General features: G+C 46.1%; 1 protein-coding gene across 1 annotated transcript in view; it reads left to right on the top strand.

Annotated features, from left to right (window-relative positions):
* Positions 1 to 27,144, top strand: part of CACNA1G (calcium voltage-gated channel subunit alpha1 G) — a 275,653-nt gene that overhangs the window by 155,360 nt on the left and 93,149 nt on the right. The window lies entirely within an intron of this gene.

Below are 27,144 nucleotides of genomic sequence, written 5' to 3'. Positions count from 1 at the left end.
AAAACCCTTGTTACCGCAGGTCTCTCATTAGACAAGTTGCTGGAGGAATATACGGTAGCCAACAGCCCTCCACTGATACAGGACTGAGAGATGTGTTCTGATAGCGAGGCCCTTTCCATTTATTCCTCTAACCAGTGATGCACAGGAAGTTTCCAGGACATCAGAACTGGGTAGAACAATTCCTGTCCTATGGCCAGTGTTTTCTGGGAACTCCCCTGCACTTTGAGCCTTTATTGTTTACTTTTCTCCTTTTCTGACATGTTTCTTATTTGTATAGTCACTTGCAGTTGGATGCAAAGGCATTTCTTCCACTGTTTATACGGTAGCTCCCCGTGTCAGCACGGTAGTTGGAAACTGAGCAGACATAATTCCAGATTCCAGTGTCCTCCTGTGGTATTAACGCATCAGTGACTAAACATTAGGAAGACTCAGACCCACTCAGTGTACTAAATGTGTCCCTTCAAACCAGCACATTCTTTCTGAAGTCTTAATACAATATGGCTGGCTAAGCTTTGTTTTCAGTATGTATTAAATGGAGATGCACTCTGCAGTCCTACAGGTAGGATTAGTCTCATGCTGTTTCACCTTCAGTTGGTGACCTACTGGAATATTTCTGTACCGCTGGGAGAGAAAGTGTCTGATGGTGTTGGAAATTCATCATTCTTTTATTAATATCTGGGGATTGTTTCTTAAAAGCCTGAGGGGAAAAATAAAGAAGAAGATGGAAAGTTCCTATTTCCCATTTTGATAGATGAACATAAGAATGGCCAATGGTCCATCTATCCCAGTATCTTGTCTTCTGACAGTGGCCAATGCCAGGTGCTTCAGAGGGAATGGACAACAAGTAATCATCAAGTGATCCATCCCCTGTTGCCCATTTCCAGCTTCGGGCAAACGGAGGCTAGGGACACCATCCCTGCCCATCCTCTAATAGCCATTGATGGACCTATCCTCCATGAACTTATCTAGTTGTTTTTTGAACCCCATTATAGTCTTGGCTTCACAACATCCTCTGGCAAAGAGTTCTACAGCTTGACTATGCGTTGTGTGAAGAAATACTTCCTTTTGTTTGTTTCAAACCTGCTGCCTATTAATTTCATTTGGTGACCCCTAGTTCTTGTGTTATGAGAAGGAACAAATAACACTTCCTTATTTACTTTCTCTGCACCAGTCATGATTTTATAGACCTCTATCATATCCCCCCCTTAGTCATCTCTTTTCCAAGCTGAAAAATCCCAGTCTTATTAATCTCTCATATGGAAGCAGTTCCATACCTCTAATCATTTTTGTTGCCCTCTTTTGAACCTTTTGCAATTAAAGGTAAAGACAGAAATGTTGTCTATATATAAATCTATTATGTTGGTCTTATTCCACTGGAAACAGCTAAGGGCTGATTCACCAAGTTCGGTGCCCATGGTAAGTTGCACCTTTAAAATATGCCCATGCAAGTGCAGTTTTTGTGTGTGCAACGGAATGCCTGCACAAATTTGGCACCCTCCTCTGGAACGTTTCCCTCTCTAAAGCTCTTCCGGTACCTTGAATGCGCAGTTTTATTTTTAGTGCTGCTGGAGATGCTGCTTAATCCAAACAATAGATCCCTGGTCCTGAGGAAAGGAAGAGCCCAGGAAAGCTACTTCTGCTATAGCAGCACATGAGAAGCTCCTGTAGACTCATCCTCACTGAAACTATGTTGGACCAAAAGCAGCATGGAAATGCCATGTACTCTGAGACCTCATTCAAGCAAGACCACCACCGCTCTTACACACGTTTAGAGGAAGTGCAAGCATCATCCGGGGAGGGCTGCCAGTTTGTTCCTTCCCATATCTGCCCCCAGGAGGTCCCAGCCATTCATCCCTCCTTTCCTTTGTCCCATTAAAAACAGTTGACATTCCCAGCACCAGTGTTGTGACTCTGAGGAGCTACCACTGTCAAAGGGCACCACAGGGGAGCGTGAACAGCCCTATGGGCTCTGAGACAAGGTTGAAAACACCATAGGCTGGTAGATGGGGCCCAAAGGATTATGAGGGGAAAGAGGTGGTAAATTATGGGTAATGAGATGAAGTTGGTAGGTAAGGGAGGGACCCCAGGGGCTGTGAGTGGAAGATTCTTCAGATGGCTTTTTGAAACTACTTCTGTTCCCATTTCCTTTCTTCCAGGCACTTGGTATGAATAGTGAATCATGTTTTTATTAGTTCATCCGATTAAAGTGGTGGCAGAGAGCAAAGAGGTGTTTTTCTGTAAACTCAGGAGGCTTATACACTGCAGTTTCATAATCTGACAGTTATGAGACTGGGAATTAGGACAGAGAAATGCTGGCCCAGGTCTTTCTGCAGAGATTATAAACAGTGAAACATGTGATTTTTCTTTTACAAAGTGAGATTTACAGCCTTCGCCTGAAAGTGCAAGTGATCGACCTCACCAAATTTATCTTCATTGGCTGATTGTTTGAAAAGAAATGAGGGGGCTTTAAGAGTACTTGACTTTATGAGTTTCTATATTAAGCTCGCTTGCTTATTTAATGAATATTTATGGCCTGGGCTTTTCACACATCCAGTCCTGGGTGAGCCAGGCTATATTAGGCTAAATTCTCTCAGGACCTATTTTATGGTGCTGGGTCAAAAGAATGGCACTTAGAGGAGAGGGGGAACGGACGCACTAATTACCAGGATTACGAGAGCGAGAGGATGGCCCAGGGGTTAGGGTACTGATTTGGGACTTGGAAGATCCTATTCTGCCTCAGAAATCCCAGGCGACCTTCAGCAAGTGAGTTACAAAGGATGCATTGACATTTGAGCTGGGCTGTGTGATTCCCAGCTTGCACAGACACACCCGTGCTAGCTGTGCCCACAGGTACGTACTCGGGCGGCTAACCCAACCCACCACCTGTGCTGCCGCGGGGATGTGGCTATTTATAGGCACTAGCGCAAGCAAAGCTAGCATGGCTATGTCTATGGGAACTGGGAAACACACCTCAGATGTAGACATACCCGTAGTCTTTCGGTGCTTCGCTTCCCCATCGGTAAAATGAGGCTATTCCAATACTGAGCTGCTTTAAAAATCTGTTTTGCTGAATCAGTTTTAAAATGAAATAGAGAATTTCCCCAATGTGAACAGGCCCTTAGACTGTCACTCACCAACATGCATTTTCCCCCTGCACATTACCTCTGAAATTGTACCCCTCCATCTCTGTGAGTGAATAGGAATCTAAGCTAGTGTCATTTGAAGGTCAGGGGACCAGAAAAGAGGAGAATTGCAAAGAAACCAACGTGAGGATGTCATTTAAAGTGGCCTGCACACCCTACTTTTACTCATGCCATCACACAGCTCCACAGCCTGTAAATTATAACTAAGACTCCCTTGCACTCTGTGTGGTAGGTGGCGTAAGGAACAATAGGGAGTTGAGCTGAGATTAAGGGAACCAAGTTACTGTGCACATGTAATGCACCCCAGAGCAGAGAAAGGAGTCCGGGAGTTCTAAATCCAAGGCCTCCCCATTTGCTAACCACTTCAACGGACCTTGTAAGTTTAGCTAGTGCTGGGGGAGGTGGGTGTTACATTTTAAAATATGTTAGTGTTTTGTGCTTAAGAACCTAGGCTTTCAGGATTGTCTTTTTCTGAAATGACCCATCTGAGTGATTCACTGATTTCCCCCAACTACTTCACATCAAATCACGCTTCAGCTCAGCCACTTGGAGTTCCGGCCTCTGCACAGGCATGAGGGTCAGCTTAGGACCTGGACGTTTTTTACCACATGCATATTCCCATTTTAGAAGGTCCCATTCCCCAACCGCCTTCAGGACTGTAGCTGTGGTTCTTGCATACTAGATATAGTATGAAAGTACTAGATAGAGTATGAAGAAATTAAGGCGTGTTTAGGATCACATAACACTGTCCGGTGGCTGCGCTGGGCAGGCTTGGGACCTTTTACGGATTGCTGAGTATTCTAATATGACTGGCAAATTGATTGTTCTTCCATGGATGAGTTCAACACCTATACTGGAAAGGAAACAGACCTGTATAGAAAGTGGCAATGTGCACTTCAAAGCTCTGAATCTGTAGGAACTTTAAAGAATGAATGAGTTCATAGAAAGCCTTTATGGCCTGAGGCGCTCAAATCTAAGTAGTATATGTATGTGCATGCCAGTGAATGTATTCAGCAGCAGTACTGGATAGGGGTGGGTGTGTTTCAGGAGATACAGCCAGCAATAGGCAGGTAATGTAGCGTATGTTTTCATGTATTCTGCTGGTTGTATTTTTATTATTTGTTTGTAGCCACATTGTACTAGAACTGTGAAATGTTTTGGCCCAAACCTTTTTGTTTTAATCAAAAAATGCAAATTCAGGTCAGCCAAACCATTTCCTGAATTCATGTCAAATTTGCTGAATTATATCAGTGGGGAAAAAAAAAACAACGTTTTGGTGAGGGGGAAAGTCAGAAAGTTTCCTTTCAACATTTGGAAATGAAACCTTTTGATTGGCAATGACCTTTAATTTTGAAATTGAATTCAGTTTTATTAAGTTAAAAAAACTTGAAACGGAAACATTTCAACCCGAAAATATTTTTTTCCCAATTTTTCTGGTATGGCCAGTGAACTGAAAAATCAATTATTCGCACAGCTGTCCACTGTCCAGTCCCTGCCCCAAAGAACATACAGTCTAAATAGACAAGCGTGGGAAGGGAAACCAAGGTTCAGGGAAGTGAAATGACTTACTGGCTGTCATGCACTAGATCAGTGGCACAGCTGGGACTAGAATGCTGGTCTCATGCATCCTAAGCCACCACTGCATCCACTGGACCACACGGCCTCTCAGGTGTAGATATGTACATGTACTGGTGTATGTATGGGTGTGTTGTATTTAGGTAACAGTAGATACCTGTTTGGTATCTGACTGTGTATTCAGCCATCAGTAAGCATGTTTGATATAGGAATCATGTCGTGTGTGTAAGTATTCAGCTAGCAATTTGTGTTTAGCATTATATGTGTCTATTCAGCTTGCAGTATGTGTATATTCTGCATGGGCGTGAGGACATGTGTCTGCGTATACATGTAATGTGGCCAACACTTGTGTATATATATATGTGCGTGTCCCACACTTCGTTTTCTCATCTCTGTAACATAATTAGATGTCAGGATGCTGGGTGACAGAAAAAAGGAAAGGCTTTTTTTCAGGGAGGATCTTGACAAATCACTAGATTGTCAAGATGAGCGCTAGTTAAAGCTACTTTTGCTCTTTCTCCTGTTTGTTAAGCTTGTTAGTGTTCCAGCCAACATTAAAATCCGAAATCTCAGCAAAACGGTCTTTCAGGAAGCTAACCTGCTCCGTGAAAGGAAAGGGCTCTCCGTTACCTGCGGGCGCAGCATGATGTACGATTCAGTCCTTACCAGGCTCACCTAGTGTGGAGGAACAGAAATGCTGGGTGCTCATGGGGATGAAAGGGACTTGTGACCACTGTAAGGACTTGCTGGCTATTCCTCATGGGGAAATTTGAATAACCTTCAGCTCTCTAGACTCGTGTTAACAGTTTCAGTGCACTAAGGGAACTATGAGTACTGAATGCCCAGGATCACACAGTGAGTATTTACTGTGCATCAGCACTGTATATTAACCTGGTTAAAGAGAATCTGCACCACTGCAATCACAATGAGGCTTTCACATATCAAATCAGGATATGTAATGTATGATCCTCTGCCTCCGTGAGGGACAAGACCCCTGATTTGAAAAGAGGGCCCCTGATATGCTGGGAATAAATCAATCTGAAGATCCAGTGATCACAGACTGAGCTAAAAGAATCATTGGGAGGCCGCGTGGGGACCCAATGACTAAGGCTATGGTTTTGTCACAGTGGTCGCAGAAGTCACAGAATCTGTGACTTCCAAAGACCTCCGTGACTTCAGCTCTGGCGGCTGGGAGCTGCAGGGTCCCACCACCTCCCGCAGCGGCAGGGAGCTGTGAGGTACCCTTGCCGCCTGAGGCACCCCGCCACTCCCAGCCGCCATGAATAGCGAGGTTACCACTTCACTCCCAGCTGCCGCTGCAGGTGCAGGGGGGGGAATACTCCACAGCTCCCAGCCACTGTGGGGGACAGAGGGATCCCCACAGCTCCCCACCAGCTGTGCCGGCAGGGGGACTCCCACAGCTTCCCGCCACTGGGGAAGAGGAAGGGGGACCCTGCAGCTTCCCTCCGCCGCTGGTGGCAGGGGGATCCTGGAGCGCTGAGTCCCACTGGTGGTCAGGGCCCCAGAGCTCCCAACCACCCTACAGCTGCCCAGTCCCTTCCCATTTTATCATGGATATTTTTAGTAAAAGTCAGGGACAGGTCACAAGCTTCGGTGAATTTTTCTTTATTGCCCGTGACCTGTCCCTGACTTTTACTAAAAATATCCACGACAAAAACTTAGCCTTGCCGATGACACATCCTGGTGACACATCAAGTTGGATGTGTGAGGCAGAGACTCTTATTGCAAACCACATGGCTGTGGAAAGACACTGTGTAAAAGCAGCCAAATGCCCATTTAGCCAGGCTTGAGCCCAAATGACGAAGCAGAGAGAAGGCGGCCTGCAGATGATTAAACCATTCCCAGTCCCAAATTGCAAAGTGGCCTGCAACCATGTCAGGTCAATGGTAGCAGTAATAGTTAGATTTCACAGGAGTGCTTTAAGGGCTCAATTTAAAACCCACTGAAGGTGATGGGAGTTTTCCGATTGATTTTATTAGGCTGTGGATCAGGCCCCAAAAAAGCAAATTGAGGCAAATTGCCTTTTTTTAAGTCCCTAGATTTTTACTGAGACTTTATTAAAACAAATGAGAAGTAAAAGGAAGAGACCAATAGAAACGCAGGTAAAAATCATTAGCTCCCGATAGAGAATTACAACTGTGATCGAGGCACTTTAAATATGTGCTGAAATTGCTCTGTTTACTGTTGAACCAGTTGAATCATTTGCCTTTCGGAAGTACAGATTCTGCAATGATCCAGGTTCACGTGGCCAGCATTGTTCTTTTGCTTTGCAAAGGCGTGTCCTGCTCAAACATGCTGTTAGAACAGAGTATTTCTTTGGGGTTTTTTCCCCCAGTTCTGGCCGTAAGCCAGATCATGTCGTCCGGCTGCTTCTCTTTTAAAGTCTTCCCTTGAAATGAAATGCCCAAGCCTCATGTAAGGCCTGATGCTGAACTATTTCTTCTAAACAGAGGGTGGAATTGAGCAAGGGCTTCCTTAAGGTGGAGTTTTTTATAACCTAGTTTGCATTGAACTGCCTGAATGTTCTGATTTTCATGAATTACACTCAACGTATTCATTTGTTTAAGTAGTTCTTGAATTCCAGCTGCCATCTTTTGTGGGGTTTTACTGTTGATAATGTAACAAACGGGAGGCAGGTCTGGATTAAGAAGTTCCAATCTGAACTTTCCAAAATTCCAGTTTGCTCAGATCTGGGGCTTGAATCTGGCTCATTATCGTCGCTATGGATCCAGAAGTTCAGGTGTGTCCTGATCAGAGAAGGAGAAGTTGGTTCAGGACCATCAATCATCTTTGTGAAAGACAAATCAGACCAATTATAAGGGTGAATCTTTGGGACAGGGCCTCAGGATAGAAACATATAGTATAGGGTAAGTGATTGTTCAAGAGGTGAGAGAGGGAGGCAATTGACAGCAATTTAAACAGGAACATTCCAAATGGAGCATTATCAGCTGTAGCAAGATGTTATCTAAATCCACAAAATAGCAGCATCACAAAACAGAAGCTGATGTGCAAACTCAATCTGCAGAAGGCAAAAGTAATCTTTCCAGGCGCTGCGTAAGCTCATTTGAGTGTCTAGAGCTTAATTCTTAGTGCATCAAGCTGCAGGGGCCTTGAGTAGGAAACTATACAAATGATGTAATGTTGTCACTAGTAATGTTACAATCTAATAACCTCTGCAGCATGAAAGTATCAGCCATCTGTGCCAAGGTGTTTTAGGAAAACTCGCTGACAAAATGGATTAAAGGGTCTCTTTATTTATGTAAATAATCAAGATCAGGAGAAAATTCTGTGTAAGACTGAAACATTCCTAATCAACATTATGGAGTGTAACGTCTGTGCAGATTGTAATCGGGGGATTAAGGGTCTCCGCCTCTGCAGTAATATGAGAGAAGTTAGTGACTTTGGAGGAACCATTGCAGTGATTGTGTTAGAGATTCAGGCCTGTTACACCCGTGACCCAAATACAGCCTTCTACACGGTATCTAAGAACTTCTGCTTCTGTCTGAATTCAGAGTAGAAGTAAGGAGGTGGGGCAATGGAGGAAAATGTTACATATATTGAACCTCAGGTATTGTCAGGATTTGCTTTGAGTCTTGGGGAAAAGTTCAATTAATTGGAGCTATAAAGTGCCGTTCACAGGTGAGCTGGCCTTTAAGGGAGGGAGTCTTAGCAGGTGATGGGTCTGATATTTTTTATTGATACTTAGGCAACCATTGCAGCACAGGGAGGAGAATAGGGTTATAAGAACTAGCCAGCATAGATTTGCAAAGAACAAATCATGCCAAACCAACCTAATTTCCTTCATCAGGGATACTGGCCTAGTGGAAGGGGGGAAGCAGTAGATGTTATACATTTTGATTTTAGTAAGGCTTTTGACACAGTCCCACATGACATTCTCGTAAGCAAACTAGGGAAATGTGGTCTAGATGAAATTAATATAATGTGGGTGCACAACTGGTTGAAAGCCCATCCTCAGAGTAGTTGGTAGTTTGCTGTCAAACTGCAAGGGCGTATTTGGTGAGGTACCAGAGGGGTCAGTCCTGAATCCAGTACTAATCAATATTTTTGTTAGTGACTTGGATAATGGAGCAGAGAGTGTGTTTATAACAATGGTGGATGACATCAAGCTGGGAGGGGTTGCAAGCACTTTGGAGGACAGGATTAGAATTCAAAAGGACCTTGACAAATTGGTCTGAAATCAACAAGACACAATTCAATAAAGACAAGTGCAAATTACTTCAGATGCACAACTATAAAATGGGAACTAACTGGCTAGATCAGTGGTTCCCAAACTTGTTCCGCCGCTTGTGCAGGCCGGGCCGGTTTGTTTACCTGCCGCATCCGCAGGTTCAGCCGATCGCGGCTCCTGGTGGCCGCGGTTTGCTGCTCCAGGCCAATGGGAGCTGCTGAAGCGGCGCGGGCCGAGGGACGTACTGGCCGCCACTTCCAGCAGCTCCCATTGGCCTGGGCTAGATAATAGTGCTGCAGAAAAGGATCTGGGGTTATAGCGGATCACAAATTGAATGAGTCAACAACATGATGCAGTTGCAAAAAAGGCGAATATCATCCTGGGGTGTATTAGTAAGAGTGGCTATGTAAGACACAGGAGGCAATTGCCTGCTCTACTCAGCACTGGGGAGGCGTCAGTTGGAGTATTGTGTCCAATTCTGCATGACACACTTTAGAAAAGATGTGGATAAACTGGAGAAAGTCCAGAAGAGAGCAACAAAAATGAAACCTGACCTATGAGGAAAGGTTAAAAAACTGGGCATGTTTAGTATTGAGAAAAGAAGACTGAGGGGGGACCTGATAACAGCCTTCAAATATGTTAAGGACTGTTATAAAGAGGACTGTGATCAATTGTTTTCTTGCCTTGTCTTCAGTGGACATGGAGGTAATGGGCTTAATCTGCAGCAAGGGAAATTTAGGTTAGGTATTAGGAAAAGCTTTCTAACAATAAGGGTAGTTAAGATCTGGAACAGGCTTCCAAGGGAGGTTGTGGAATCCCCATCATTGGAGATTTTTAAAAACAAGCTGGACAAACACGGGTTAGGTTTACTTGGTCCTGCTTGAGGGCATGGGGCTGGACATAATGACTTCTTGGGGTCCCTTCCAGCCCTGCATGTCCGTGATTCTATGAACACAAGGCTCCCTCCAGCTGGACAGGAAAGGAAGAGGTGCCGGGGCTCTGAACTGTCAGGCCCAGAGGTGCCAGGGCTTAGCCCTGCCAGAAATTTAGCACTGATGGAGGAGAAGAGAGGAGAGGTTTGGGGGTTAAAAGGTCTGTAGGGTAGGGCAGAGGAGAGGAGTAGGTAATGCAGTCAGGGGTAAGTAGGTGATGGGGGAAGGGGAAGCAGAGCTAAAAGCAGAGGGAGCGCTCCCGTTCTCTCCTTGGATGGCGGGGGGACATCAAAGCCACTCCTCCTCCTCCTCCTCGGTGATGCGGTGAGAACTCCCCCTGCTGGTTCAACCTACTTTCACCACCAAACCCAGGAGCAGGAAAGGAGTGAGTTCCATGGGGAGGATTGGCAGGAGGAGGGCAAGGGTGCGGGTTGCAAAGGAAGAGGGGTATAATTCCAAGCAGAGAGGCTGAAAAGGGGCAAGAAGGTGAGAGTGAAAGGAGGAGATGGGGCAGCACCAAGGTGAAAAAAACAGTCTGGGGGGAGGAGGGAATTCAGACAGGGCAGAGCCCTTAGTGAGCTCAAAGAGTTTGAGCTCCATGTGGAAAGAGAGAGGATGGATCAGAGGGGGACGGGAGGGACAGGGCAGGGGTGGAAGAACATCGAAGCTGCTGCTGATTGGGCAGGCTGAGGTGTCAGTGATTAAGGATATTTAAAAGATGCTGTGAACTAATTTAAACTGAGCGCCGAGTTCAGACGGTTAAATGTAAAAGCAGCGGAAATCTGCTACGGATGTGAGTGCCTGCAGCAGTCAGGGAGTCCAACAATGGGTCCATCCTGCAAGGTGTTTTCAGGATAAGCCCTAGAGGGGCTTTGTGGTTACTGTAATCCTGAGCTCCCATCCTTTTTAAGGCAAGTAATCTCTTGTCTCGGAACACAGCTAATGGCTGGGGGTGAGAGATTGGTTGGGCATATTGGGGCAGCTCCATCCAGCTCAGCACTGAACTTAGCAGAACGTCAGCATCTCAGGATCACAATGTTGTGTTGCCTGCTGTGTTCTGGAAGAGCCACATCCGGGATATAATATGAGCAGGGCTCAGGTCACCCTTTGTCTTATCCAAACTGATTTACCCAGGCCTTGGAATAATTGCCTGGTAAGTTGCATTAATGGCATGTTCTCTCCTGCTGACGGTGCTAGTGGCTTGTGTCAGAGCATGGAACATCATGCCCTCTCTGACCCCTGCCGTACCAGATGAGGAGGTCTAAAGAAGCCTGAATTCTCTTTAATTGGTGGATTTGTCAGGCTTTCAGGGTCAGTAGATTTGAGGGTGTATAAATAAAGTAAGTGACATTTTTAATATCTATTTGATACCTCCTTGGATTCTGTCCGGTCTTTACAATTGTGTCCAAGAATTCTCCCTGATGCTGACTATTAGCTCTGTGTGTCATGCAGCTCTGTTAGCAAGTGGGTTTCCGTTCAAGTTTATCTAGGGTTACCATACGTCCGGATTTTCCCGGACATGTCCGGCTTTTTGGTCCTCAAATCCCCGTCCAGGAGGAATTTTCAAAAAGCCAAACATGTCCGGGAAAATAGGGAGGCATGGTAAGGGGACCGCCTCCTCCCTGGGCTCCAACTTTCCCGGCTCCCGCCACTCTCCACCGTGCGCCGGGGCCGAAGCAACTTCCCCAGCGCAGCAGCAGCCGGGGGGCGGGAGGGAGGAGGAGGAATGCGGGGTGCTCAGGGGAGGGGGCGGAGTTGGGGTGGGGACTTTGGGGAAGGGGCGGAGTTGGGGTGGCGCCGGGGGTGGGGAAGGGGTGGAGTTGGGACGGGGGCGGGGCCCCGTGGAGTGTCCTCTTTTTGCAATATTGAAATATGGTAACCCTAGTTTATCTCATGCACATGGCAGTGAAGGATCGTCTGCATGGAACACGCCAGATCCTCATCTGGTGTAAATTGACACTGAATTCCATTGAAATCAATGGGGATTGTGCTGTTTTACACTAGCTGAGGATATAGCCCATAATACTTTGCCTTGCCTTTCCGTTTGGCTCAACTTGCTTCGAATTCAACATCTTCCTCATGAGAGCTCTGTGAACCTAATCCATTAGGCCCTGATTGAAGAAAGCATCCCTTTTCAGGAAAGCACTTCAATGGGATTTAAGTACCCGCTTCAGTCAATGGGACCCATGCATGTGCTTTTCTGAACTGGGGCCTTCCCTGGTGATTCTGTCATGAGATCGCTATGAATCACATCCATTAGTCAGGACATTTCTATCTTCATTCAGAGTCTTGAATTCATAAAGAGATCACTAGCTCTGCATTGGTGTATATCCCACCTCTCTATTTAACTTCATTACACATCTCCACTGCCCCATACCAGCTATTCTTAGCCACATGATCAAAACTTTGGCAGCAGTTTGAGGCTTATCTTCCCTCACAGCCTGTCATCTTTTCCCAGCTCAGTGCTTGTATCTGTAATATTGGGTTAATCTTACAGTTGCATAGGCTATGCAGATTGCGGGGAAATGTTGTGCCCTAAAGATTTGCATGTGCTCCTTTTAATTAGCTCGCCTTTAACCAGAATTTACCCTTATTAAAAGTTTGCTGTTGGAATCTAATGGAATCAAATCAGTGCTAATGGAAACTGTCAGAACTGTTAATCACAGTGATGGCTGACATTCAAAACCCATTCCCTGTTGTTACTGAGGCTAATTGTTTTCATGGACATGGACCTAATGGGGTCATGCAACTGTTCGATACACAAAAGGAATTGATGGCCTTTTGTAGGAATTAATGTATCTTTATTGACTCTATTCCCAAAGTTCTTCCAGAATAAGGCACAAAAATACAATGTTGCTTGGGAGACCAATACATGGAAAGAGGAAAGTCTGGCTCAGCCAGAAGACTTTTCCCAAACTCTGGAAGTTAGTTGGATTTGAAAGCTACAGGAGATTTCATGCAACAGGGACAGGCTTGGAATTTTTGGCAAGAAGGTTCAATTCTCCGAATATTTGGGAGATAATTCTACGTGGCTCACTTGTCCTCTCTTTTCTGCTAAAGTATTCTGCAGTTCCTTGACAGGAAGCTGAAAGTATCAATCCTATCCCGTTCATTTTGTTCAGACACTGAGGACTACACAGGCTTCATCAGATTGTCATTTACAGCTGTTTGTTTCAACTGCCAATAGTACCCATATGTCCTCTCTGCTCTACTCTGGCAGCGTTGCGCTCAGACTAGGACTCAATGAAATGGGGGAGATGATGTACTTGCTCAAACCTTACTGTGTCATCCTGGTGTGGAAGACACATCAGTTATCTATGTGTAGTTGGGGACTTCTCCTTCTTTCTTCATGGCTTATATTTGCCACTTTGACCCACATTCTAGCTGATGTAAATCAATGTAGCTCCACTGATGTTCTTGCTCTGTCGAGTCACACCAGCTGATGTTCTTGCCTGTAAGTGTTGCCTAGTTACTATTTATTGGGTGATTTACCCATATTTAATCCTCTTTTTCACTCTTCTTGTCTCACTCCAGAGCTTTGTCCCAGCGCCTCTGCTGCCTTATCTTACCTCATTCTGCCTCTGCCCAAACGCGGTGTCCCATTGTCACCCTATTTAACTCCCTAAAGTCGAGGAGATGGGAACCAAGGTTCAAAAGCCTTTGTCTCAATCTGCTAAACGTGCATGTTGGAGACTATTTGTTAGAATTGTTTCTTGATGTCGTTAGGAAACAATAGGCTTTTCCTCCATGGAAGACAATCAGAATTAGGGATAATGTTACATGTATAAGAAACCCAGTTTCAGCAAAGCTCCGTGAGAGCTGTACAAAGACAGGGTGAGTCTGTTTTTCCCTTGGTATATTCTCGAGTGCTAATGGCGAAGGAAGTTTGTACTTAGTTTAGATTAACTAGAAATCGAAGGCATTAAATCTCAAGGATTTACCAGGTGTGACCAAGTGGAAATGTAGCTTTTGTTCGGCTTAAGCTCCTTCAAAAGCTGGGCAGAGAGATGAGCCAGTTCATGTTTTTCTTGCATTTTCCAGGAGACTAATCTTCCTGAAATCTCAAGCGAGGAGAGAGATGCTCTTCTACATCTCCTGAAAGATGTAGGACAGAAGGCACAGCTCTAGGGGTTGGGGGGCAAAGGTGATTTGAAGACAACCTTTGTGTCCTCTGAGCTGCTGCTGCTAGGGCTTGTAATAGAGCAGATCCTCGTCCCTTCCCCACCGCCTGCCCTGCTCCAGGGCTGGTTATGGGCAGCTCTGAATCCCCAGACTGCTCAGTGTTACAGGCATGTCTTTTTGTGCACCCAGCCCACACCCCAGTGCCAGGATTTGTGAGTGTCAAGGTTCCTTCCCCACTCTGAACTTTAAGGTACAGATGTAGGGACCTGCATGAAAACCTCTAAGTTTCTCTACCAGCTTAGATCTGCTTTTGCTGCCACCACTCCCAATGTGCTAAGTCCCTTCCCTGGGTAGCCTTGAGAGACTCTTCCACAAATTCCCTGGTGAACACTGATCCAAAACCCCTTGGATCTTAATTCAAGGAGGAATTAATCATCCCCCCCGTTCCCCCCACCAATTCCTAGTGAGTCCAGATCAATCCCCTTGGATCTTAGAACAAGGAAAAATCAATCAGATTCTTAAAAAGAAGGCTTTTAATTAAAGAAAGAAAGGTAAAAATCATCTCTGTAAAATCAGGATGGAAAATAACTTACTTAAAGAGCCCAGAGGAACCCCCTCTAGCCTTAGGTTCAAAGTTACAGCAAACAGAGATAAACACTCTAGCAAAAGGTACATTTACAAGTTGAGAAAACAAAGATAAAACTAACACACCTTGCCTGGCTGTTTACTTACAAGTTTGAAATATGAGAGACTTGTTCAGAAAGATTTGGAGAGCCTGGATTGATGTCTGGTCCCTCTCAGTCCCAAGAGCAAACACTCACCAAAACAAAGAGGACAAACAAAAACCTTCCCCCACCCCAAGATTTTAAAGTATCTTGTCCCCTTATTGGTCCTTTGGGTCAGGTGTCAGCCAGGTTACCTGAGCTTCTTAACCCTTTACAGGTAAAAGGATTTTGGTATCTCTGGCCAGGAGGGATTTTATAGTACTGTACACAGGAGGGCTGTTACCCTTCCCTTTATAGTTATGACAGTGAGGGAGGAAAACATAGTGCCATTTACATCAGCCCCATGCTGCTTCTCTGCTGTAGGTATTTTCCTTATGGCCCCTGGACTCAGCTGGACTCTGCAAGTCCTTTTTCAGAACCTTCCCAGGGAAACAGACCCAGTTTGGAGGGGGTAGAGATTGCTGTTCGTTATTCATTTTAACAAGAGCTATCTCCTTCCTCAGTAAAGGTGATCTGCCCCTGCCCTTTATGCTTTCCATTGTCCCTTAAATCAGGGCTTTGGAGCGGAGCCCAGAGCGTGGAGCAGCTCCGGAGCAGTGGAGCTGCAGGCTTTTGCCTGGAGCTGGAGCGAAGCCGGAGCACAGCTCCAAAGCCCTGCCTTAAATCCGTTCACTGCTACAGTTTTCCTTTCTCTCTCTCTGTTGTCCTATGTTGAATTGGCCCTTTTAGAGACCACCCTTCCTGTCACCAATGACAGGAAGAGCTCACTGCCAATAATGCAGCTGCAAAGGCCAAGCACCCCAGTGAAGCAAGTTAAAAATGAACAGAAAGTTTGGAATGGGAAGTGAGAGCCTCTGTCTGCATTTACAGGGCCCTGTCACTCTCTATTCTGAGCACCTTACAATCCACATTAACGTGAACTAGGAACCTATTAGTTCCCACCCATGGGGGCCACACAGGGGAGTTACAGCTCAGCACGTTGGTGTGCAATGCTATTCACACCCCCATAATCTGAACTGTGGGGCACTGTAGACATAGCCTAAGTGACTTGCCTCTGGCAGCACAGGGAGTCTGTAGCAGAACAGGGAGTTGAAGCCAGGTCTCCTGAGTCCTAGGGTAATGCCCTAATCACTGGACAATCTTTCCTTCCCAAAAGGAGTGTGAGATCAGAAGGGGCAAGATGGTAAGTGTCAGGGAGAGGCAGGGCCAGCTCCAGGGTTTTGGCCGCCCCAAGCAGCCAAACAAACAAACAAACAAAAAAAGCCGCGATCGCAATCTGCGGCGGCAATTCGGCAGGAGGTCCTTCGCTCCGAGCGGGAGTGAGGGACCGTCCACCGAATTGCCGCTGAACAGCTGGACGTGCCGCCCCTCTCTGAAGTGGGTAAGCTGGTGCCTGGAGCCAGCCCTGGGGAGAGGAGTAGTAGGAAGAGAGGTCTGGTCTAAACTACAGAGTTAGGCTGACGCAAGGCAGCTTACGTTGACCTACCTATGGAAGTGTCTGCACTTAAATTTCGCTCCTGCTGATGTAACTGCCCCACTACACCAACTTAACTCCACCTCCATGAGCAGTGTAGAGTCATGGTCAATGCAGTTAAGTTGACACCGCGTCAGTGTAGATGCTGCATTTTTTTATGCTAACTGTTACTGGTTTTCAGGAGCCGTCCTACAATGCCCCACACAGGCAGTCCAATGGGTGCAAGCGCTCCTAGGGAAGACACGCACTGCTGACTCAAGGAGCAAAGCGTAGACATGCACAAGTGATATAGTTACTGTGGCAGCTGTATGCTGACGTAAGTTAGGTCGATTTGTTTTGTAGTATAGACACGGCCTTGAGAGGAGGATGGAAGAAACTGCAGAACATGGCAGAAAGGAAGGAGAGTTCCTCTTGTTTGACTAGTTCAGTACAGTTCCTGGAGGGAAAACCATCTTCTGAATGGCTCTTGCAGCATGTTGATTATGGCATCAGATGTTCAGCTCTGACAGGTTTCAGTATCAGTTTAGTCTATTGCAAAATCTCCTGTCTGTATATTTTGATGAGATGAAACTGAGCCTGGTTCCTGTCAGTTCCTCTTTGTAAATGCCTGCGAATCCCAAACTACATGTACTCTGGGGGCAGGAGAGGAGGTAAACTTGACTAATGCTGCCCCTTCTGCATGTGACCAGGCCGGCATGGCAGGGTGGATTTGGAGAGGAGCGGTGCAGAGTTGAGTGAAGTCTGAACACTGTCCAAGCTTTCCTGGAAGCCCACGCTATCTGCTTATGTGGTGACAATCTTGTATCAGTGAGATGGGTAAAAAGTGAAGGAGCTGAAGCCACTCAAAATAAAATAAAATAAAATAAATAAATAAGAAGTCCTTGCAATCTTGCTTCTTTCTGAACCATCTTCCATCGAGAGAGCTCTTTATTTTGAACCAATTCGGCAGAAGATCAATCGAGAAAGACGAGACTGTATCAGGTTCTGATTAAGCATAACTCAGGTTAAAGCCGTCAACAGACACATGACAACAGCTAAAGTCATTTCCTTGTATGGGCCCTCAAACACAAGGAATGTCACTGCCAAAAATATGGATTGAGTTTCTATTTATAAAATAGCAAGACGGTCTGGAGCTAAGAGGAGCTATATTTACTGAAGGGAACAAAAGCACTTCTGAGGATGGCCAGAGCACTGCAGAGCTTCTGAAGTCTGCCTAAACTGTTCTGGGAGTGGACAGAAGCTCTGGGGAAGCCCCAAAAGCTGCCTCAACCCTTCTGAAGCTGTTCCAGAACTGTACAGAGGCACGCAGGCATGGTGGAAGTAACGAAGTGTATGAGTGTGATGAGAAGAGAGGAAAGGGTGTTTAGAAGACTTGTGGTTTATTGGAGGAGATCAACTAAATCAAAGATAAAGCTTGGCAGCTTTGGGCTGTTTCTAGCGTATGATACTGAAGGCCTCCTTGCTACTCAAAGTGGGCAAGTACTGGGGGGTCCCAGCTCTGGCTGGGGAGAATTGGGGGGGGGGTGTAATTACTCTTGGACGTAGCCAGGAGACCCTGCAGACTGAGGCAGATGCTCATAGGTTGTGAATGATGTTTCTGTGCTTCTGACAGCTGTCCCACTAGAATGGAGCCGGTAGCCAGTTTCAACCAAATGCATGTCTGATCTGAAATGTGAGGAGAGGGGGAATTGCCTGTTCTTAACTCAATGCTGGGAAGTCTCTTCATCTCACTGTCCAAAGCAGATTGATTGAGCGAACTGCTGACTAAATACCAGTGACAGGAACAAGGCTCAGTGTCAACCAGGAGTAAGCTTTGGGAAAGCCCTGGTAGCATCAGTCTCTGCCGGGTTAGTTTAATGAGGTTCGACGAGAATAGGCTAGAGGGTTGCTGTACCCTTCCTCCTCCCCGCCCACGTAACGTCGCACAGGGTGGGAACCTTCAGTGAGTTTGATGCTGTTGAACAATGCCAGATTGGCAGCTGGGAAGATCAGTGTCCACCCTAGCTACGGAGCTGATGCAGCTGCAGTGGAACCTTTCGTCATGCTGAGCTGCCAAAACTGCTTCAATCCAGAGCTCTGGGAGAGAAAACAAGAGTTCACTCTCTGGGCCCAGCCAGGTCTTGTCCTCTAAGTTGAGTTGTCATCGAGCTGGTGTCTTTTTAGCGACTTGGACGCCTGTCCCCTAGGAACTCAACCAGTCCCCTTCTCCCCGTGTGTATCGTGTCTTAGCCATACATCTGGTTTTTGCTCAAACTTGCAGCATGCAAAGAATCTGGGAGACGACTGGATATCAGAATCAGGGCCGGCTCCAGCATTTCTGCTGCCCCAAGCAAAAAAAAAAAAAAAAAGCCACGATCGTGATCAGTGGTGGCAATTGGGAAAAAAAAAAAAAAAGCCGCGATCAGCGGCAGCAGTTCAGCGACAGGTCCTTCGCTCCTAGAGGGAGTAAGGGACCTACCGCCCCCGAATTGCCGCAGGTGCCACCCCTCTCCCTTGGCCGCCCCAAGCACCTGCTTATTAAGCTGGTGCCTGGAGCCGGCCCTGATCAGAATAGATTGCTGCATGGGATAAGACAGACAAAAGCTCCCCCATTTGTGCATTAGCAGCTGTCCCCACTGATTTGAAGGTCCTTTTATGTTACTCTGTGGCTCTTTGTCCTGTATCCTATTGTAAATCTGACTCTGATCCATATATTTCATCTGTCTTCACAGATATCAGAGAGCTCTCTGATGCAGTGGCCTCAAACCCAGTGGCAGGAGGCGAAATCTTGCATCTGTGTCCTAAAATTGTTGCCGTGGGGGGTGGGGATTTATAAAAGAAAACTCAAATATCTGTAAATGATGAGTCAGTGAAATGTTGTTGGTATTTTCTGGGAACTAGCTGAGGTTGTTCTTTTCCCTCTTTCTGTTGTATCTTTCCTTTGGAATCCTGGGTTGCCATGGTAATGATTTCAGAGCGATTTTATTCTGCAACGTTTCTAGCAGCTGAGCACTTTGCATCGTCTTCTGGATGCACAATGGGCAGAATCAGTTGGATCAGAGGGGCCTTCTGGCAGGTCATCCCCGTCCATCCCTTGCATTGTGGCAGGACTGATTTTGTTATTGTTAGTGGGTTAAGGATAAAATCCTCTTTGGAGCTTTCTGGCCTTTGCTCAAATGTCCATGCAGGAAGGGAGGAGGCAGGGACTGGTGAGAAATATTGTTCAGACTGCATAATTCCTATTGCTCTCATCTCATCGTCAACTGTAACTGGGAAATTAAAAGTGGCCAACTCAGGAGAATTTCACTAATCCTCAGCTGTACCCACCAGGCATTTACTAGTGTAGCTTTCAAGCCAGCAAACAAATGCACTCCAGCAAATAAGCACATACATACTGAAGTGATGGGTACTGCAGAAAACCCCAAGGATACGCCAACACAGCACAGTTAACCCGGGCTCTTACCCTGGTTTTAGCCCACCCCCCACTACCATCCATACAGAAAAACCTCTGGCTTGTGTTTGAAGGCGCTTTAAGCTGGGCTACTTTATCCAGTGGGAAGTGTAGGTGAGAACGCGGGCTCTGCTTTAATGTTGACTGTCACCTGCCCATTTGGAAGTGAAGATGTAGGGTCCTGAGCCACTCGAGTGCTGACAGTCCTCCACTGCCCTTCCCAGGCTTCCCCCCCGTGCCCCCCAAAGACAGACAAGTTCTCCCACAACTGACTGGGAAAGAATCGTAGGGCATCTCAGCACAAAGAATTATGGGACGTGCCCCCAGAAAAAACACAGACAATTGCAGAATTAGTGAGGACACAGTAACATGGGGTGGGGTTGCAGTGAGGACACTCTCTCTTGGGATAGGCCTAGACCTGTGTACTAGTCACTCAGATTAGCAGTGCAAGGAGGCTAAAAAGAGGATGTGGAGAAAACACTGGAGAGCAAGGGATGGGGATGTGTGGTGTAGACATAGCCTAAGCCACCTTTGAACTTGCCCTTAGCCAAGACAAATTAGAGATATCAAATGACAGTGGGAATTAATAGGATGAAGACATATACGTTATTCCTTATGTCCTCTAAGCCGGGACTCCCGTATGATGCTCCAAACCCTTCTATCTAGATTTCTGAAATTGTGGGGCCTGTCTGAGGAGTCCATGAAACATTTTGTCATTTGTTATTTGCACCTACAGGCTCAGCTGAGATGGGGGTCCTATTGCAATAGGCATTATAGGGACACACAGCAAGGGACACTCCCTGCCCTGGAAACCTTACATCTAATCGAAATGAGTAAGACAATCAAAGGGTGGGAAGAAGGAAGCATGATTATTCCCATTTTACAGACAGATGAGCAGAAACAGAGAGGTTAAATGACTTGCCCAAGATCACCCAGGAAATCTTTGGCAGAGCTGGGAGATTTTCTGAGCTCCAGTCCAGTGCCTTAACTACAAAACCCATCCTTCCTTCCTACAGCCCATTCCCATCACATACACGGACAGTCACTCTCAGACGTGTACCGTGCCTCCTGTATTTTGCAAGAAGAGCACTCGGCCCTTGTGATGCTTCCCGGGGGTACTCAGGGTTGCACGGCACCTTCCTTAGCACCAGGCAGTCTTGTCTGTGTCTGCCATGGCTCAGCTCCCTGACTCCACCAGCCCCGGGCAACACAAGCATTGCCTTCCAGGCCCCTGCAGGCCTCGCACGCTCTGCGCAGGTTAGCAATAGGCACCCGCTGACCCCCAAATCCTCAGAGCGTCCCCCTGGAGCGCTCAGCCTCCTCTCCGGTGAACACTCACAGAGCTCTCCGATGCTCTACTCCCAAAGGGGCAGCATGCACCAGCATCCAAGATTCAACTCAGGATCACCGCTCTACTTAACACACAGAACTGAGCTAGGTTTAGCGGTGTATTTCTAGGGAAAACAAGAATACGTTTGTTATCGGCAAACAGACATTCAAGTGACAGGATGTACAACTATTGGAAACAAATGACTACGTATAAAATAAAATCATAGCCTGCTTTCTGGAGCCTAAACTTAACGCACAAGGCATTTGCGTGTCTTCTACAAGATAGATTGTTCCAAGTCCTTTTCCCAGGTTTCAACCAGGATGGCTGAAATCCCCCCTTTCACACGATCGAGGCAGCTTGTCTTCACAGACTGGAGGATTCCAGAGCGTCTCTGATCTGTGATCTTCCCTCAAAAACAAGCCCTTTTCCCTGCTCCCCACCCCAGCTGTTTACCTCTTCCTGTTTGTTTTCTTTTGTAGTCTCCACAAGCCCTTCATTGACATTTGACTCAATATGCTAATAGACGTCTGTTGTAAGATGCACAGTACATAGACTCACGCCTTCGTTAGAGACCTGACGTGACATTCTTTTGGTGAAGCCAGGGGATCCTTGTACCCCTATGATAACCCTGTGCTCGCTGCCAGTTGGCATCAAGCGGTCCTTGGATCCCAGCCCCCTCTTCAGGAGGCCCCATCTTAGACTGACAATAGCTGATCCAATCCAGAGAGATTGCTCCTGCCAAGATGAGATGTCTTTGAACCGCAAGGAGTGCTTTTGGCTGCTTCTCCCTAGACTCTTCAGTCTAAGCTTGGGAGAGCCTGGCTTTGACAGCAACAGCTCAAGTTTCACTTGTTCCTCTCCAGTTGCCCATGTTACTTGACTCCATTGTGATTCCCCCTAACTTGCACGATTTGAAATCAGTAAGCAGGGTTCAATACGCTTCTCCCGTGAGCAGCAAGAGAGGTTTCATCCCATCTGAATCATTCTGCTTACTGGGAGGGGGAAAGAAATGAATTCATCTCTGTGAGTTCCAGACACAATGTGCCCTGCAGAGATCTCTTCCCCCCCAATGCTCTGGGCTGATAAATTTGCAGTCTCCTAGAACAGGAGCCAGAACAGCGGAAATCATTTCCTTACAGCCACAGTGGATGCCCTGAATGGCTCAATTCTTGACAACGACAGTAAGACCTTATTGATGCTCTCACATATTCTCCTCTGCAGGAGGCTTGGAAGACCTACATTGGATTATCCACATGGTGTTTGAGAGACACGGTGCTGTCTTTTCACATCATACGTGCAGCCAGAGCATGTCAACATACTGCTTGATTCATCAACAAATGGACCATAGTGCACATGCAAACGCACCATTCATAGCACTGGGTGTATCCGGGACAATCTCACGGACACTACAGCTATGTAGCCTGTAAGACTGGGGGCCCGGGAAACAGAATTTTGTATTCACCAAAGCCTCCGCTAAAATCTGGTCCAATGATTTCATTTGAATCACACTTAGATCTCACTCTTTCAAGGTGCTTGTGGTTTAATCATAGGGAGCTTTCCTTTTAATTAGTCGCTGCTGCCTCCAATGAGAGAATTAGCGAAATCTTCTATGAATGAAGAATCTCAATCTAACACAGATGCACTTTAATCTAATTGGAAGGAGGTGGTATTATGCTGCAAGTGAGACTCATGTTTTGCATTGAGAATGATCATAAACTAAATAAATCTTGTGTTCTCCAAAATCAGCAGTTCCCCACTAAATTCAGGGCCCTCTCAGAGTATTTGAGACAAACTCTCTTGTTTATGACAGTGTGAGGAAGAACAACTTGGTCTTGTAGGAAAGAAAGTTGCACATCCTTGGCAACATATCCTAGCAACTGGTTCTTTGTCAGGAATCTTTGACTATCCCAGGTATATTTTGTCAGTATCGCTAAAGAGAGCACTTGACATGTTCACCAGCTCTTAAGGTATGTCTACATTGCAATTGGAGGTTTGGATTGCAGCACACATAGAGATATCTCTACTAGCTTTAATCTCGCTAGTGTGAGTACCAATAGCAGTGAAACTGCAGCACCAAAGACTTCAGCGCAAGCTAGTCACCCACATAATTGTTCAGGGTCCCAGACAAGCTGGTATAGCGTACTCATGCTGCTGCAGCTCACTGTGTTAGTTGTAGTGACCGAGGCACAGGCAGCTCGCCCAATAGTATCCACTGGGCCAGGATCAAAGGCAAGAGTCTGGAGTAAGATGGGGCAAAAGACGAAGCCTGTAGCAGTAGCAAGGCAGAGTCTGCATTGTTGCTTAGCTGGGTCCCTGGGGCAACTTCCTGGTTTAAATAGTTGATGTGGACCAATCAGGCAGCCACAGAAGTTCTGTCACTCTGGCCTCTTTGGCTGGTACTTCCTGCATTGCCTAGCCCTCCAGTAATTGTTGGACGCTGCTCAGTTTGGCTCTCTGTGGGGTGATGGAGGCATCTGCCACCTAGGATCCTACAGTGCTGAGTTCTAGATCTGCAGATCCTTACATTGGTATTTGCACTCGCTAGATCAAAGCTAGCTCAGGTGGGCCTATGTGTGCTGTGGGCATACCTCTGACTGCAATGTAGACATACCCTACGGCAGGAGAGTTTTTGAAAGTCATATTTTTGTATGTCTCCTTGGAAACAGGACAGCTGAGACTGTTCAAACTGCCTATGGGGATTTGGACCCCCAATTGGGAATCTCAGGTCCAAATCCCCCAGGCAGCTTTGACAGTCTCAAGCCACGTGTACTTTGGTAAACAAAGACATGGTGAATACGGTGCTCGTGAAAGGGAGGCTGAATGGAAAGCGCTACAGACTGAATATGGGTGGTTTTTCCTTCAGAGTTACCTGGACTCTGTCCATGTCGGCCATGGGAGAGCCATGACGGGATTCAGAGGAAGCAGAAATGGATGGATTTTATTTTTCCTCAGGCATTGTTTGATGAGAGCGAAGGATAAACCCTCTGCCATAGCCTGGATGCTGGTATGAGGGACACTGAGCTCCCAGCATCTGCATTGCCCATCCTCATGCCGTCTCCCCCACCCCCCTCCTGAGCTCTGAAAGTGCTTGGAGTTAGAGATCCGGAGAGCCCACTAATGAGTGGTGCGGGCTACAGGATGACATCCTTGCTCTTTGTAATGCAGGAAGCAGGTTATTTTCAAATCTCGCATCTAATGGCTTTCCTGCCAGATAAACCACATAAGCCGCCTGTATTCCCCACTTCAGCTCCCAGGCCATCTCTCTGGCACCAGAATGATTTTCCCACAGCTTGAACTCCAGCCAGAGCAGTGACACCAATTACAGATTTTGGTTACCTCAGGATGTTGCTTTCTGAGATGATTTACAACAGCATCTGTCAGGTGAAGCCCTTCTGAGCTGTGGGCTGATTATTAACAATGCTTTCCGGTCCTTCTGGCAATGAGTGGGGAGACTGGCTGATTCCCACTGACAGGTCCCTGTACTTATCTCTCATCTTACCAGGGTTAAAGCTCTGCAGGGCACTTGTAAACAAAGAACCGGTGTCCGGGACGCGTTGGGATTAGACACAGCCTGCATCAGGTGCCTTTAATGGCTTGCTTTATGCACGTCTCTCATGTGGGGAATGCAGCCTCAGCTATCTGCCTCTGTATACATAGCTGTTGCTTTTAATAGAAGGATCAGGCTTGAATAGGCTGCCAAAGAACCCAAGCAAGTTAGGTGCCCCGCTCCCATTGAATTTCAGTGGGAGTTTGAAGCCTAAATCCCTCAGCAATTTGGGAAATCCCACCCATAAAATCTACTACCAGGTCTGCCTTTGGCTCACGGTGTGACTTGGGGTAATCAATTGGCCCCTCTTTGTCTTTTAGTTTCTCCATCTGTAAAATGGGGATGGTACCTGTACACCTAGCAGACGGAAGGCGCCAGTTAAGTGCAAAGTATTATTACTTTTTTGTACTTAATCTTAGATAGGGTGACCAGATGTCCTGATTTTATAGGGACAGTCTCGATTTTTAGGTCTTTTTCTCACATTGGCACCTATTACCCCCCACCTCCTGTCCCGATTTTTGACACTTGCTATCTGGTCAGCCTAATCTTAGATTCCCTCCTTGACTGGCTTCATTTTTTAATGTTTCTTCCTGCATCCTCCAGGAATGGATAGCTCATCTATGGGAGAGGGAGACAGGTTCTAGCCTGGCTCATGACCATCAGCAGAGTTCACTGAGTTCTCATTGCAGGGCCAGATTTTCCCTCTGTTATACATGGGCAACCCTGTTCAGCAGACATACCGTATCATGTTTTTTATGGCAAAAGGATTGCACAGGTGTAGTTGATGGCAGACTGTGACCTATAGGCTCCAAATTACTGGTAATGATGTGTGAGGAGGAAAGATTCCAAGAGCACATTTCTTTGCATAACGAAATAGCTGCCATAAAGAAAATAACAGCGCAGGCTGTCTCTGAGCCTCTGCAGTTATGAATGAGTTGGCAGTTTTCATGACAAGTGCAGGCTTTTGAAATTGTCCTGGGATGGCACTTGACATACAAGTTCTCGGCCGATTTATGATTTTGTGTGTGTGTTCCAGGACATAGATCATTTTAAACCAACTGTGTGTTTAATAGCGTGAGTTAAAGCAGTTTTATTTTAATTCAAGATCAGCAAGAAAAATAATGTCAAACTCTAGCCCCAGGTGTTACTGATGAGAGTGACGCATCAAGCTGCAAATCGATACATAACCCTTTGTTTTCTTTCCCTCTGGTTCCTCTTCAGCACATGTAAATCTTTTGCCTTCCGCCCTTTTTGTTCTTGAAAAAGTAAATATTTTCTGAGCTCCGGCCTCTTTCGTGGGCTGAGTACTGTTGATGTCATGAAGGGAATCAAAAGCACTTTGAAATGGCTGAGGGATCCGAAGTGCCCAAACAATATCTGTTAAGCACACCCGGTAATTCCCTTCCATAACATTTTTTTTTTTTGACACAGCCATATTGTCCCAATCACTAGATAGGGATTTAATTTTGTTATAACAAACTCCTGCCGGTGTCGGTGCAAATCCGGAGGGATTACAATCTGATGTCGGAACAATTTTGGTCCAGGTTTACGGAGTAAATATTATGCCAGGAGGGCGGAAGGCAAAGTGAAATATAAGATTCAGCGTACGTCTGTGGAGATTTAGACATTGAGAAACAAAGAAAGAGAATTCAGTGCAAAAAATGGCTTTGTCTCTCTAATCTGTGTATTTATAAAGCCTTATTCACTGTGGGTATCTCGGTGCACTGAGACACAAATGATTGCAAGTGACCACATCCTGTGTAAGGCTACGGTGACATCCTGGAACCACCCCTGTTGTGCCTAGGTATTGCAACACTTCTGTTCCTGTCTTGCATGGTTTCAGAAGAGTGGGAACTCTTGTATTTAGAGCCCTGCAGCACATGCTACAGTGGTGTCAGGTCACAGATTAAATTGCCAGCTAATTTTAGGATATTCCTCGTCTTATTTTGTCAGTTGTAAAGTTGCTTAAATTTTACATGTTTAGATACTTTGCTGATTGGGACCTAACTCAGGAGAATGAGAGTCACAGCTCCCAGATTCTATTTCTACTCTGCTATAGAGTCACTGGGTGACCTCAGATAATTCACTCTTTGTGCCTCCGTTTACTCTTCTGTAATGTGTTTATCATAGTTGGTGCCTAGCTCACATGTATATCAAAAGGCTTAATTAGTGTTTGTAATGTGCTTTGAGATCCCCAGGTGAAAGGCACTAGAGAAGCTCAAAGTATTAAATGCAAGTCTGGTAGCACCACCTATTATTAAGGTTGCCTGACACTTCCCATTATAAGACCCTGTTTCCAGCTGCTTGTATTTCTGCCTAATTCTATTTAGAGAGTAGGTGCAGAGTAAGATTTTCAAAAGTGTCTAGTGATTTTGGGGTACCTCCATTTTTAGGTTCCCAATTTGAGAAACCTTAAAGATGAGCGATTTTCACATTGAGGGCACTCAGCACTTTCTGGAAGTCAGGTTCCTTTGAGGCATCTCAAGTTATGCACCTACGATCCCTAATCACATTTGAAAATCTTAGCTTTAGTCTTTATGTAAGATTAAGATACCTAGTAAATTAAAGAATAGACCCGTAATTGATGTGTGTGAGAAAACACTCTGGTTTGCCCTTTGTATAGGATAATCTGTGTGTGAGTTACAGATAATGCTCA

This window comes from Malaclemys terrapin, chromosome 13, assembly GCF_027887155.1.
Source record: "Malaclemys terrapin pileata isolate rMalTer1 chromosome 13, rMalTer1.hap1, whole genome shotgun sequence".
NCBI classification, from domain to species: Eukaryota; Metazoa; Chordata; order Testudines; family Emydidae; genus Malaclemys; species Malaclemys terrapin.
Note: the sequence above shows the minus strand (reverse complement) of the source record. Positions and strands in the feature narration are given on the sequence as shown.